We start from the raw sequence: 12479 nt of genomic DNA, 5'->3' as shown, positions 1-12479 counted from the left end.
AACACCAACTTAAAACAATCTCATATACATATAGACTCTTATATCAAAACTTCAGAATAACTGCAAACCAAAAATCTAAAATTGGTACACAAACAAGGAATCTCTGAAGAAGAAATATATCTCATAGTAAATAAGTGCATAATCCACCATGAAGGGGGTCATTTGACATCATTCTTGGAATGCTGAAGTCTTCTTACATCTGATTCTGATTTCCTCTCCGTCAAAGAATTTATGATAATTATAATTAAATAATGCAACTGCACCATTAAATAATATAGTTCTACAATTGTATTATTAATAACCATTTCTCTCCATGGTACAATGTAAGGTCTATAATGTCTTGTTTATCACATCACCTAGAATGGTGTGATGCCTATATTGAAGAATCAATAAGATGTAACAAATTGTGAGGACATATTTATATAGTTACACTGTTTTTTAACCAATTTATGGATTTTATATCTTACTTATTTTCAGGGGGTGTATTATTTTTTTTATTCTTACCAGTTAAGTTATTCTTTTTATTATGCTATATAAAATATTTAATGGTATATAAGGCTTTCTTCTTTATAAATTTTAGTTGCATAACATACACAATTTTAATATAATGCTAATTTTTAAAGAAAAATTGAAATGTAATAGATAATACTAAATAGTAAAGATGAAAGCCATACAAAATGGGATAAAGTATAGAATAAATTTCCAAAAAATAAAAAAAATTAAGAAATAAATAGATACGGTTATCTACCATAAAATAGCCCACCAAGAAAAACAACACTAGATTATTCATAACTTTTATTTACTTTTTCCAGTCTTTGAATTGGACTGGTTAGATCTTAATGTCATAGGCTAAAACTAGACAGTTTTAACATATTGATACCTTATGTTGTAATATTTCTGCAAAAAAATAGATAGTAGGAATTTTTCTGTTGACAAAGAAGTTAAGAACATCCAGTGGGAATATTTACTTCTGATTCATGTGACACCATTGTTTAATAAATTAATGAGGCATATACCTTCTATATTAGATAACATAAAGATAGGCAGTCTTTCATATACAGACAATATGACTTTATCAGGATAATCTAAGGTGCTTTGGAATCCTTCATTTTATGCTATTTTAGCTAAATGTAATCTGAAGAAAATTTTAACTGCAATACTACAATTATCCTAAAATGTAAGATATTCTTTAAAAAAAAAAAATCCAACTGCAGTGGCTCAGGTCACTGTGCAGTCTCCGGTTCAATCCCTGGCCCGGAACAGTGGGTTAAAGGGTCCAGTGTTACTGCAGCTGCAGCACAGGTCACAGCAGCAGCTCAGATTCAGTCCCTGGCATGGGAACTTCCATATGCCATGGGTGTGGACATAAATATATCTATGTGTGGAGGATGTGGAGAAATTGGAACCATCTCTCTCTCTCTCTCACTCTCTCTCTCTCCCCCTATATATTATAATATATTATATAGGGGGAGAGAGAGAGATGGCAATAAGCTCTAAATTGATCTGAAGATTCAGTGCAACCCCTATAAAGTATCCAGGCATTTTTTTTAGAAATGGATAAGCAGATGCTAAAATTCATATGAAATTACAAGGAATCCAGAATTGTCAACACAAACTTGAAAGGGAAGAACAAAATTGGAACACTCACTCAATTTCAAAATGCACTACAAAGTTACAGCAATCAAGACAATGTTGGTACTGACATAAGGATAGACATTGAGATCAATGGAATAGAATTGTGAGTACAGAAATAAACCCATATACAGTCAATTGGTTTTCAACAGGAGTTCTAAGACAATTCTGTGGGACAACATAGTCTTTTCAATAAATAGTAGTGGAAGAACTTGATCTCTACTGGCAAAATAATAAAGTTGGACCCTTACCTCATGTAATATTAAAAAATTAACTCAGGAGTTCCCTGGTGGCTCAGCAGGTTAAGGATCCAATATTATCACTTCTTTAGCCTGGGTCATTACTATGGCTTGGGTTGGATCCCTGGCCCAGGCACTTCCATGTGTTGTGGGTGCAGCCAAAAAATTAACTCAAAATGTATAAGATGTAAGAGCTAAAAGTATAAAACTCTTAGAAGAAAACAGTGACTTTGGATTAGGTTCTCATGGTTTCTTAGATATGACAACAGAAAGAATGAGTAAATTGTACCTCATCAAAATTTAAAACTTTTCTGCTTCAAAAGACACCATCAAGAAAACAAAAAGACAAATACACATCATAAGATGGGAGAAAATATGTGCTAATCATATGTCTGATAAAGGATTATATTCAGAATAAAGATCTCTTACATCTCAACAATAAGGCAAACAACCCAATTAAAAACTTGGGAAATGATCTGATTAGATATTTCTCCAAGGAAGATATACCACTGGCCTAGAACACATGAAAAGATGCTCAACATCATTAGCCATCAGAGAAATGTACATCAAAACCACAATGAGATATCAGTTCACACACATTGCAATTGCTATAATCAAGAAGAGAGTTAACAACAAATGTGGAGGATGTGGAGAAATTGGAACTATCATATACTGCTGGTAGACATGTAAAATAGTGCAGCTGCTTTAGAAAGCAATCTGGCAGTTCCTCAAAATGTTAAACATAAAGTTGTACATAATACAAGAAGTTCATATATATATATATATCTACCTAAGAAAAATGAAAACATGTGTCCACAAAAAACTTGTACATGAAGTTTCATAGCAGCATTATTCATAATAGCCAAAGAGTGGGAAAAAAACAAATGTCCATCAACTGATGAATGGATAAAATGTGGTTTATCCATATGATAGAACATTACTCAGCCATGAAAAGGAGCAAAGCACTGCTATATGCTGCAACATGGATGAAGTTTGAAAACATTATGCTAAGTGGAAGAAACCAGACCCAAAAGGCCACATAGTCTATGATTCCATTTACATGAAATCTCCGGAAAAGGCAATTCCATAGAGGTAGGGAGTAAATTAGCGTTTGTCAGAGGCATAGTGTGGGGAAGGTGGGAATTGGGATTGACTGCCAATGGGTATAGGGTTTCTTTTGGGGTTGATGAAAATGTTCTAAAGTTAGATAATGGTGATAGTCACACGACTCTGTGAATATCCTAAAAACCACTGAATTGTGTAATTTAAAAGGGTGAATTTTGGAGTACCCATTGTGGCTCAGTGGGTTAAGAAACCGACTAGTATCTATGAGAATGTGCATTCTATCCCTGGCCTTGCTCAGTGGGTTAAGGATCCACGCAAGCTGTGGTGTAGGTCGCAGGTGTGGCTTGGATCTGGCCTTGCTGTGGTGGTGGCATAGGCTGGCAGCTGCAGCTCTGATTTGACCCTTAGCCAGAATTTCCATTTGCCGCAGGTGAGACCCTAAAAAGACAAAAACAAACAAACAAACAAACAGGGAGTTCTTGTTGTGGCTCAGTGGATTAAGAACCAGACTAATATCCACGAGGATGTGGGTTCTATCCCTGGCCTCACTCAGTGGGTTTAGGATCCAGCATTGCTTTGGCTGTGGTGTAGGCTGGCAGCTGCAGCTCAGATTTGACCCCTAGTCCAGGAAAGTCCATATGCCACAGGTGCAGACCTAAAAAAGCACAATAAAAAAGAAAAAAAAAAAGAGAAAAGGGTGGGTTTTATGGTTTGTGAATTATATCTCATTCACATATCTTACTTAAAAATATAATTCACATATCTTACTTTAAAAAATCATATCTCAGGAGTTCCCACTGTGGTGCAGTGGGTTAAGAATCCAACTGTGGCAGCTTGGGTCGCTGCAGAGGGAGGTGCAGGTTTGATCCCCGGCTCAGCACAGTAGGTTAAAGGATCTGGTATTGTGGCAGCTGTGGTATAGGGCTCAGCTGTGGCTGAGATTCAGTCCCTTGCCCAGGAACTTCCATATGCCATGGGTGCGGCCATAAAAAAAAAAAAAAATCCTATCTTACCAAGAAAAAAAATCCAAGTCACTTAAGTACATTCCTCTGTGAACAGTCCTGAGTTTCACAGCAAGGACAAGATGACAGGAGGAAGAATTGGGAAGACCTGAGCTGCTATTTGTTGGGCATCTCATCTTGGCAGACACTGCAACTGGGTACTTTACATACTTCAACTTGTTTGAATCTAGAACTCATTCTGCGAGGAAGCCATTACCATCTTCATCTTACAGCTGGCAAAACTGAGGCACCTGCAGGAAGTGGTGGAGGCAGGATTGAAAACCAGGTCTGTGTTCTGTCCCTCTCTTCCAGGAGCCATGGCTTATCCTCCTGCCATGGGTAAGCCTGCTCTTTTGACGCCTTTGTCCCCAGCCATGGAGAGGAGGAGATGGTGAGTACTGACTGGGGCTCCATCTCTGGCGCCCTGTCCAACTGAGCTCTCCCTCTGGAGGCTGCGGGCTGGGACGGGGGTGTAAGATGAGCTCAGCCCTGGCTGGTGTAAACTTGTCTTGAGCTTGAGGCTCACAGACTGGGTGTATTTTTATCACAGGTCACAGGGAATTTCCCGACCAGGGGATCAATACCAGTTCATTATTCATGGCGGGGGTGGGGGTGGAGTCTGCGGCTGGTAGCTGGTGGCAGCTATGTTTGAGGACTTCTGAGGATATTTCCTCTTCATGACAGTGTGCCCTCCCTCCCTTCCCTCGCCCTAGCTGGGTGCTTTACGAAACTTAAATCGTTTATACCCACGATCTCAAGAGACGGTAAATAGGGTTGATCTAAGGCCTGGTTTAGTAAGTTGCAGAAGGGTTGACAGACTTACACAAAGTCATGCAGCCAGTGTCAAGGCTGGGTTGCAAATCAAGGTGGAAGAGAGGCATTGGCAGAGACCCCTCTAAGGAAGTCATTTCAAGTTTTCAGAGTCAACTTCTCTCCCCCATTCCCCCTCCCCCTCCCCAGCCTTCCCACTCGCCTGAGCTCTCTGAGGACACTTTCCAAGCAGTGTCAGCTGATTCCTTAAGGTGGGCAGCAATTCTCACTTGCCAGATGGGGAAAGTGAGGCTGGAGGATGGAGAAACAACTAAGTGGCCCCTCAGTGGCAGGACCCTGATCAGAACCCAACTCCACTCCCTTCTAGCGGAGCATCTTCCCCACTGCATGTAGGCAGACCAACCAGTTTTCCAGACCAGCCTGGAAACTTGGGATAAAGGCCTTTGACTATAGCTTACCCACAGGAGCACAGGGCCCAGTCGATCAATCAGAAGTCTAGTTCTCAGCAGCTTCCTAAACTAAGAAGATGCCCTAAGGACTCATTGTCCTCTGGCCTCCACTGATCCCCCACCCCTGCAGCTATGCCCACCACCAGCTGGGGTCTTGCAGAGGTGCAGAGGAAACCCTGGAGAGCATCAATTCCCAGGTTGACAGCAGGAACTGCTCCAGACGCTGGCGCTCAGCCCTGAGTGTACTGTATTCTTGCCACCTTGGGCTTCCCAGCAGCCACAAGCACCTTGCTCCCCTTCCTCTGGCCTCCCTCAGGACATACGCTGCTGCCTGGAGCCAGGCAGTCCATGGAAGCTCCATCCTCTGCTCCTCCAGAGACAGATCAAATGACCATTAAGCTTTGAGCAGATGCAGGCCGTGGAAGGTGAGGGCCCAGGGCAGGAAGAATTTTGTTCCTGCTAATTGGCCTCCTAGAGTCACCAGAGAGCTTCTGGAGCCCAGAAGGGAAAGAATCACATCAGTTCTCTGTAGCTACTCTTTCCTGGTCCAAAATCTAAGTGTTTCAGTCCTGATGGGCAAGCAGATGTCTAGACAGCCCACACTACATGGCAGGGAAGGTAAAAAAGGGGCTTTGCATATGGTTTCATCCCCGTGGAGTCCAGCCCACAGGGCCTCCCTGGGAGATGCTGGATGGCCAGGGAGCCTGAAGGACAGGAGGCACCTTCCAGGCTCAAAAAGAACTTTGCAGGAGTTCTCCAGTGGCTCAGTAGGTTGAGGATCCAGGGTTGTCACTGCTGTGGCTCAGGCTGCTGCTGTGGCATGGTTTTGATCCTTGGCCCAGGAACTTCTGCATGTCATGGGCCAAAAAGGAAGAAAGGAAAGATAGAAAGAAAGAAGGAAGGAAGGAAAGAAAGAAAGAAAGAAAGAAAGAAAGAAAGAAAGGAAGGAAGGAAGGAAGGAAGGAAGGAAAGAGATAAAGAAAGGAAGAAAGGAGGGAGGGAGAAACAAAGGAAAAAGAAAGAAAGAAGAAAAATAAATAAATGAATAAAGAAGGAAAGCAAGCAAGCAAGCTTCCCAGCCCTGCTCTGATACCCAGAGCTCAGCTCATCCTCTTTTGTGACCACTGAACCCCCTTCACCAACTCAGACTCACAGGCCTTATGAAGCATCAATTCCTTCATCTTCTCTTAGGTATAGATGAGGACACTGAGGCTCAGAGAAGGGAAAGGCTGTATCATGCAAAGCAGTAGCAGAGCTGAGATAAAGCTCTGCCTCGCACCTCCATCCCTCACCCTGCCTGTGCCCCACTCCTCAGCTTCGAGCTACCAATTGTCAGAAGGCAAGGCCTGTGGGATTTGCCTCTGTTTCCCTGGCCCCAGTTTCTGGCACTTAACTGTTCTAGACCAATGACTTCCTGATTGGAGCAGCTCCTTAGGGATGAGTTGAGCTCTGGAGAACCCTGATGACTGGCTTGAGGTGAGCTGGCCCCTGTTTAGACCTTGGTCTTACAGCTGCTAGTATGCTTCTGGAGCCCCCAGGCCCCCCCAAGGCCATCATCAAGTGCCCAGCTGCCCTGCTGCCTCCCTCAGCTCCTGCCCCCCACCACCCCATCCCCTTTCCTTCCTTTCTCTGGCATCCAGGAAACCAAAGCTCAGAAATATTTCATATCAAACAGGTTTTGGTTCCCTGATTTTCCCCGACTCCAGTCTCAGCCCCTCCCATGTCCTGAGTCTGATCCAAGGAGGGCCCACCCAGGTCCGGCCCACCCAGGTCCATCCAGGGAAAGACCAGGCACCAGAAAACTTTTCTGGAAGGTCTTGGTCACAGAGAGGGACTGGCTTATGAAATCTCTTTGTCCCTTGGCTCCCAGATCACCACCTCGCTTCTTTCTGGATAATTAGAGAGTGCTGTCAGTATTCTCAACTCCTGCCTCCCCATTGCCACCCAAAGGAATCTCTTTCAACCAGTCTCTCTCCTCATGTCCTCCTTGTAAGCTTGAGACCCTTGCATCTCTCTGAGAACAACCTGATTTCTGCAAGACTTTGTATTGTGGCTTCTGCTAGGCCCAGAGTCATATTAGTACTCCCATCAGTGCCCACTGCCTGTGTCATGCCCAAGCTTGCTGTGCCCTTCAGGTACTGCCTTGGTGAGTCTGCCTATCCTTGCCAGGGCCTCCTTGGCATCCCTGTTAGTTTTTCCAGCCATTCTCTTTCTTTTGTACCCACCCCACCCTAGGGCCCCAGCCAAACTAGCCTCATACTGAACTCTATAGATGTGGCAAGATTAATCCTTAAATGGGACAAACACTGTGACAGGCACTTCAGTGGCCCCCATCTCATTTGATCCTCCCACCAATCTGCTGAGATGGGGCTCCACAGTCCCAAATTACAGATAAAGAAACTGAGGCTCAGAGAAATACTCGCTGGCATTAAAAGTGAAACCAGGTCTGTCTGATTCCAAAGACAAAATTTGAACAGTGGAAATGAGATGAACTGGGGCCTGGGGAAGCCCCTGGAGGTGGGGGCAGCAACAGCGTGTACTTGAAAAATCCTGTGTGAACCTCTGAGAAGACTGGGAAATCACCGCTGGCATTTATTGGGCACTTACTGTGTGCTAGGCATTGTCCTAAGTGCTTTATATGCATTGTCTCCTTGAATCCACATAAGGACTCTGTGATGTCCATGATATTATTGTTCCCAGTTTGCAGAAACTGGGGCACAGAGAGCTGAAGTCACTTACCTAAGGTCACCTAGCAAGTAAGTGGGGTTGGGGGGAAGGACATGAACACCACCCCGTTGCACCTGCTCTTTATACTTGATAGAGACCTGAATGGGTGAATGATACGCCCTAAGGAGTTGACCTAAACGACTGACAGAAGGCTGGGTTGAAAGAAAAGCCTGCAAACTGAAGTCCTGTGCAAACATGCTCCAGCTTGGGACAGAGGCCCAAGAGCTAGGAAGGTGCGTTTTGTTGGCAAAGGCAGGGGGAGATAGGAGCAGCTCAGGCCAAGATGCTCCCAGGGGTAGCCTTGGGAGGAGGATAAGTCAGGGATCCTTGCAAAACGGGGCCAGTTGGCTAACCCAGGCACTCAAAGCAGGCTGAATTAGGGATCCCGATCTGAATGACTTTGAGAAACCAGGATTTGAGGCCCTGAAACAGGATCTAGCAGCCAGCAGCAGACAAGGCAACTTGAAAGAAGGAAGGGGTAAGGCTCTTGCTGGGTAGGAAATCAATGATCCCCTGGCCATGGAGGTTGGAGAAGAGGCCCTTGAGGGTGAGTGTGCAGATGTCCCTTGGTGAACATCAGTTGAACCACACACAGATGCCAATGCCTCAGAGTTCCCTGACAGCCTAGTGGTTAAAGAATGTGTCATTGTTGGAGTTCCTGTCGTGGCTCAGCTGTTAATGAACCCGACTAGCATCCATGAGGATGCGGGTTCAATCCCTGGCCTCGCTCTGTGGGTTAAGGATCCGGCATTGCTGTGAGCTTTGGTATAGGTGTCAGATGCGGCTCGAATCTGGGCGTTGCTGTGACTGTGGTGTAGGCCGGGAGCTATGGCTCCAATTCAACTCCTAGCCTGGAACCTCCATATACCATGGGTACAGCCCTAAAAGGACAAAAAGACAAAAAAAAAAAATATGTGGCATTGTCATTGCTGTGGCTTGGGTTCAATCCCTGCCCTGGGAAATTCCACATGCTGCAGGTGCGCAAAAAGAAGAAAAAGAAAAAGAAAAAGATATCAGTGTCTCTGAATCCAGGCCCACTGGGGGAGACCACATGGGCAGATGAGAGTTGAGGTCTGCCAGGAGAACTGGGGAGCTGCCCTTGAAGGGTGACAGGACTTTGGCAGGCTGAGACTGGGGAGACACGAAGGCCATGGCGAGGCGGCCACATCTATGGATGCCTATGGAGTGGCATCCACACACCCAGTTGGCCCCTCCCTCCTTTGTTATATGTGCAAACTCCTTCATCACTGCACTGGATTTTAATTTCCCACCCATATGCCTCCCTCACCTGTCAGGCTAGGAGCAGCACAGGGCAGGATCTGTCTTCATGGCCACCATTAATTGAGGGCACTCTGTAATGGCCACTTTACATACCTTGCTTCTCTCCACCGTCTGCAAGTTCCCTGCTGTATCTCACTGAAGACTGTATACCTGGCAGTCTAACCTAGTGCTAGGTCCCAGTATGTTCAATGCGGTGGGTGCCAGTGGTAGGAACACATGAGAATTGAGCGTAGGCTTTGGTGACTAACCTTGGTCACCAGGGTGGGGCCCTGGGGTGGTATTCAAGGGTGGGGTGTGGAGGGGTGTGTGTGCATTTGTCGGTCCCAGTGGCAGCTGACTCAGATCCCTGGGGGCCTGTGCGGAGGGAACGTCGGGGCCTGGGACTGAGTCTTCCTGGGTTTCCCAAGGACTAGGGGGAGACACCATGATTTCTTCACTCCACTCCCCTGGGATCCCCATGGTGAAACCCCACCCCCACTCTGCATCATCCCAGCTACTCTGCCTTCTTTAGCCCCAAATGAAATCTCATCAGCATATTAATAGGACATTATGGTTTCTAATGAGGATCCAGAAAACATTTATGGAGCAGATTAAAGACAGCTCCACCCCATTAAACAGCCCTGAGCTTTCCCGGGGGAGCATCAGTTGGGGGAGGGGTGGAGCAGCTGGGAAGAGGGGAAATGTTTTCTCAGCTGGTCCAGTAAGGGGGAAGGCAGGAAGACAGAGTTACCCAGAGAGGATCTAGGCTCAGAACTCCAGACCCCTGCTCTGCCTTTTTTTCTGGGCTCCAAATTAAGAGTTGTACCAGCAGAGCTATGACATTGTCGTGATCTTCATCCCAGAAGGCTCCTCAGGGCAATGAGGTCTGTTGCCTGGTGCTGACAGGCCCACCACACCAGCTGGGACCCTCATCCAGGCCCAGCTCCAGCCCTAATCTCACCCAGGCATGGGGGTAACCAAGGCTGGCCACGCTGTCACCAGCCTCTGCCTTTTCACTTCAGTTAGACATAACCCCATGAACATCTCGAAGCAAGGACCTGATTGGGCACCTGCTGTGAGCTAGGCACCACGTGGGCACTTCCTCACATGTATCTCACGGAAACCATGAAACAACTCTACAAAGCAAATGCCTGCCTTCAGTCCGCTTTAGACTGGAGGCTCAGAGAAGGGAAGCAACTTGCCCAAGGTCACACAGCACCTCTGGGTTTCTAGTCTCAGTTTGTCTGGTTCTAAAAGCCCACATTCTTTCCTTTATGCAACATGGCTTAACAAGCACCTCCTCAGTGTAAATGACTACACTTTATCCTGGGCTTTACCTCGCAACCTCCTACTTCTTCCTCAGAGGCTGGGTGCCATCATGGGAAGGAAACATGAGACAGTAGAGATAGAAAGATCTAGATTTCAGTCCAGCTCTGCCCTGACCTAGCTGTGTAACCTTGGAAAATCTCACTTAACCTCTCTGAGTCTCCATTTTCTCATCCATCTAAAAGGCTGGGACTCCTGGTATAGATTCAAAGAGTATATACTTTGGAAACATGACTACTAGCCCTACTCTCTATATCTCGGTTTCTTTTTTTTTTTCATTTGTCAAATGAGGCTAATGTTCACCCTCTGTTTCTGTGAGTGGGGAGGGCTGTGGCAAGAATAAGGGATGCTGAGCAAGCCACAGATTACTACTCAAATGTAAGGGTTATTGCCAGTAGCCCTCTTGGGTTTTGAGACATCCCTTGGAAAGCATTTCTCAGTGCTTTGATGTCCATGGTTCTTGGCACCTCCAAGAATTGGGACAGCGACAGGATACCCCCTCACCACTGCTCTAGCCTTGCAACACTCTGCCACAGCCACCCAGACCCCCTTGCTACTCCTCAGTCATGCCAGGTACACTCTGTCCTCAGGGTTTGATGTTTGCTTTTTCCTTTGCCCCGGTCTCTTCAGTCTGGCTCCCTCAGTGTTTTTTTTTTTTTTTTTTTTTTTTAATTATTAAAGGATAGTTGACTTACAGTGTTGTGCCAATTTCTGCTATACAGCAAAGTGACAGTCATATGTGTATGTATTTATATATATGTATATATATACATGTTCTTTTTCTCATGTTATCTTCCATCATGTTCCATCCCAAGAGTTGGCTATAGTTTCCTGTGCTATAGAGCAGGACCTCATTGCTTATGCATTCTAAATGTAATAGTTTGCATCTACTAACCCAAACTCCCCATCCATCCCTCAGTGTCTTTGGATTTCTACTGAAACAGTCACCCTACTTAAATTTCTACACAGAGCTCTCCTAATCACTCCACTCCACCCTCAGCACTCCCGCACCCCTCACCACTCTTGTTTCAGTGCACTTTTCACCTTCCAATTTATTTCCTTGTCTTATTCACTGTCTATCAGCTCCCCGTAGAATGTGAGCTCCATGAAGGCAGAGATCTTTGATTTGTTCACTGCTGTGTCTCCAGTGCCTAGAGCAGTGCCTAGTACTAAATAAATACCTGTTAAATGAATGAAATAACCCCCAGGGACTCTTCCAATTCAGACTTGAACTTGTATTCTCTCTGCCCAAGCTGGACATCTTTTCCAGAAGGAAATCTTGCTCTGGGTTTGGTTGTTCATTTATTCATTCATTTTGTGTGTGTGTGTGTGTGTGTGAGAGAGAGAGAGAGAGAGAGAGAGAGAGAGAGAGAGAGGGAGAGAGAGCGTGCGCATGCACAAATGCCAGGCACTGTTCTATGTGCTGGGGTTACACCAGAAAACCAGCCAGACGTGGTCTCTGCTCTTAATGAGCTTTGATTTGGGGACATGGGGAAAACAATAAACAGACAAACTGTTTTACAAGAGTTCTCAGCACTATGAAGAACATAAAATGATGTGATAAGCTGTAGTGATCGTGTAGTCAGGGAAGGCTTCTGAGAAGAGCGACATTGAAACTGATATTTTTGTGGTGAGATGGAGCCAGCCAGGTGATACTCCAGGGACAGAGCATTCCAGGTGGAGGAACCTCAGGGGCAAAGGCTTGAGGGGCCAGAGTGCTAAGCGTGAGCGAGGTATCTTAGATTTGCTTTGCATCTCATTTGTCCATCCCCTTTTTGGAAGACATCTTGGAAAGCTAAGGCCACACCCCACCTGGAGACACACATGTGTGTCAGTGTGTTTATGTATGTGTGGTATGTGGGTGTGTATCTGGGGAAGGGCATGTGTCCCTGGGCTGATGACAGGGTACAGTCTGGGCAGCAGGTACTGGAGAGAGAGAATTATGCAGAGGAGTTGTCTGGTGGCTCAGTGGGTTAAGGATCTGGTGTTGTCACTGCTGTGACTTGGAT

Source organism: Sus scrofa, chromosome X (genome assembly GCF_054392235.1).
Source record: "Sus scrofa isolate SSC_HxYL_T2T_F1_AM1 chromosome X, Sscrofa_HxYL_maternal_Yorkshire_Landrace_v2.0, whole genome shotgun sequence".
Lineage (NCBI taxonomy): Eukaryota > Metazoa > Chordata > Mammalia > Artiodactyla > Suidae > Sus > Sus scrofa.
This window is presented reverse-complemented; position numbering follows the sequence as displayed.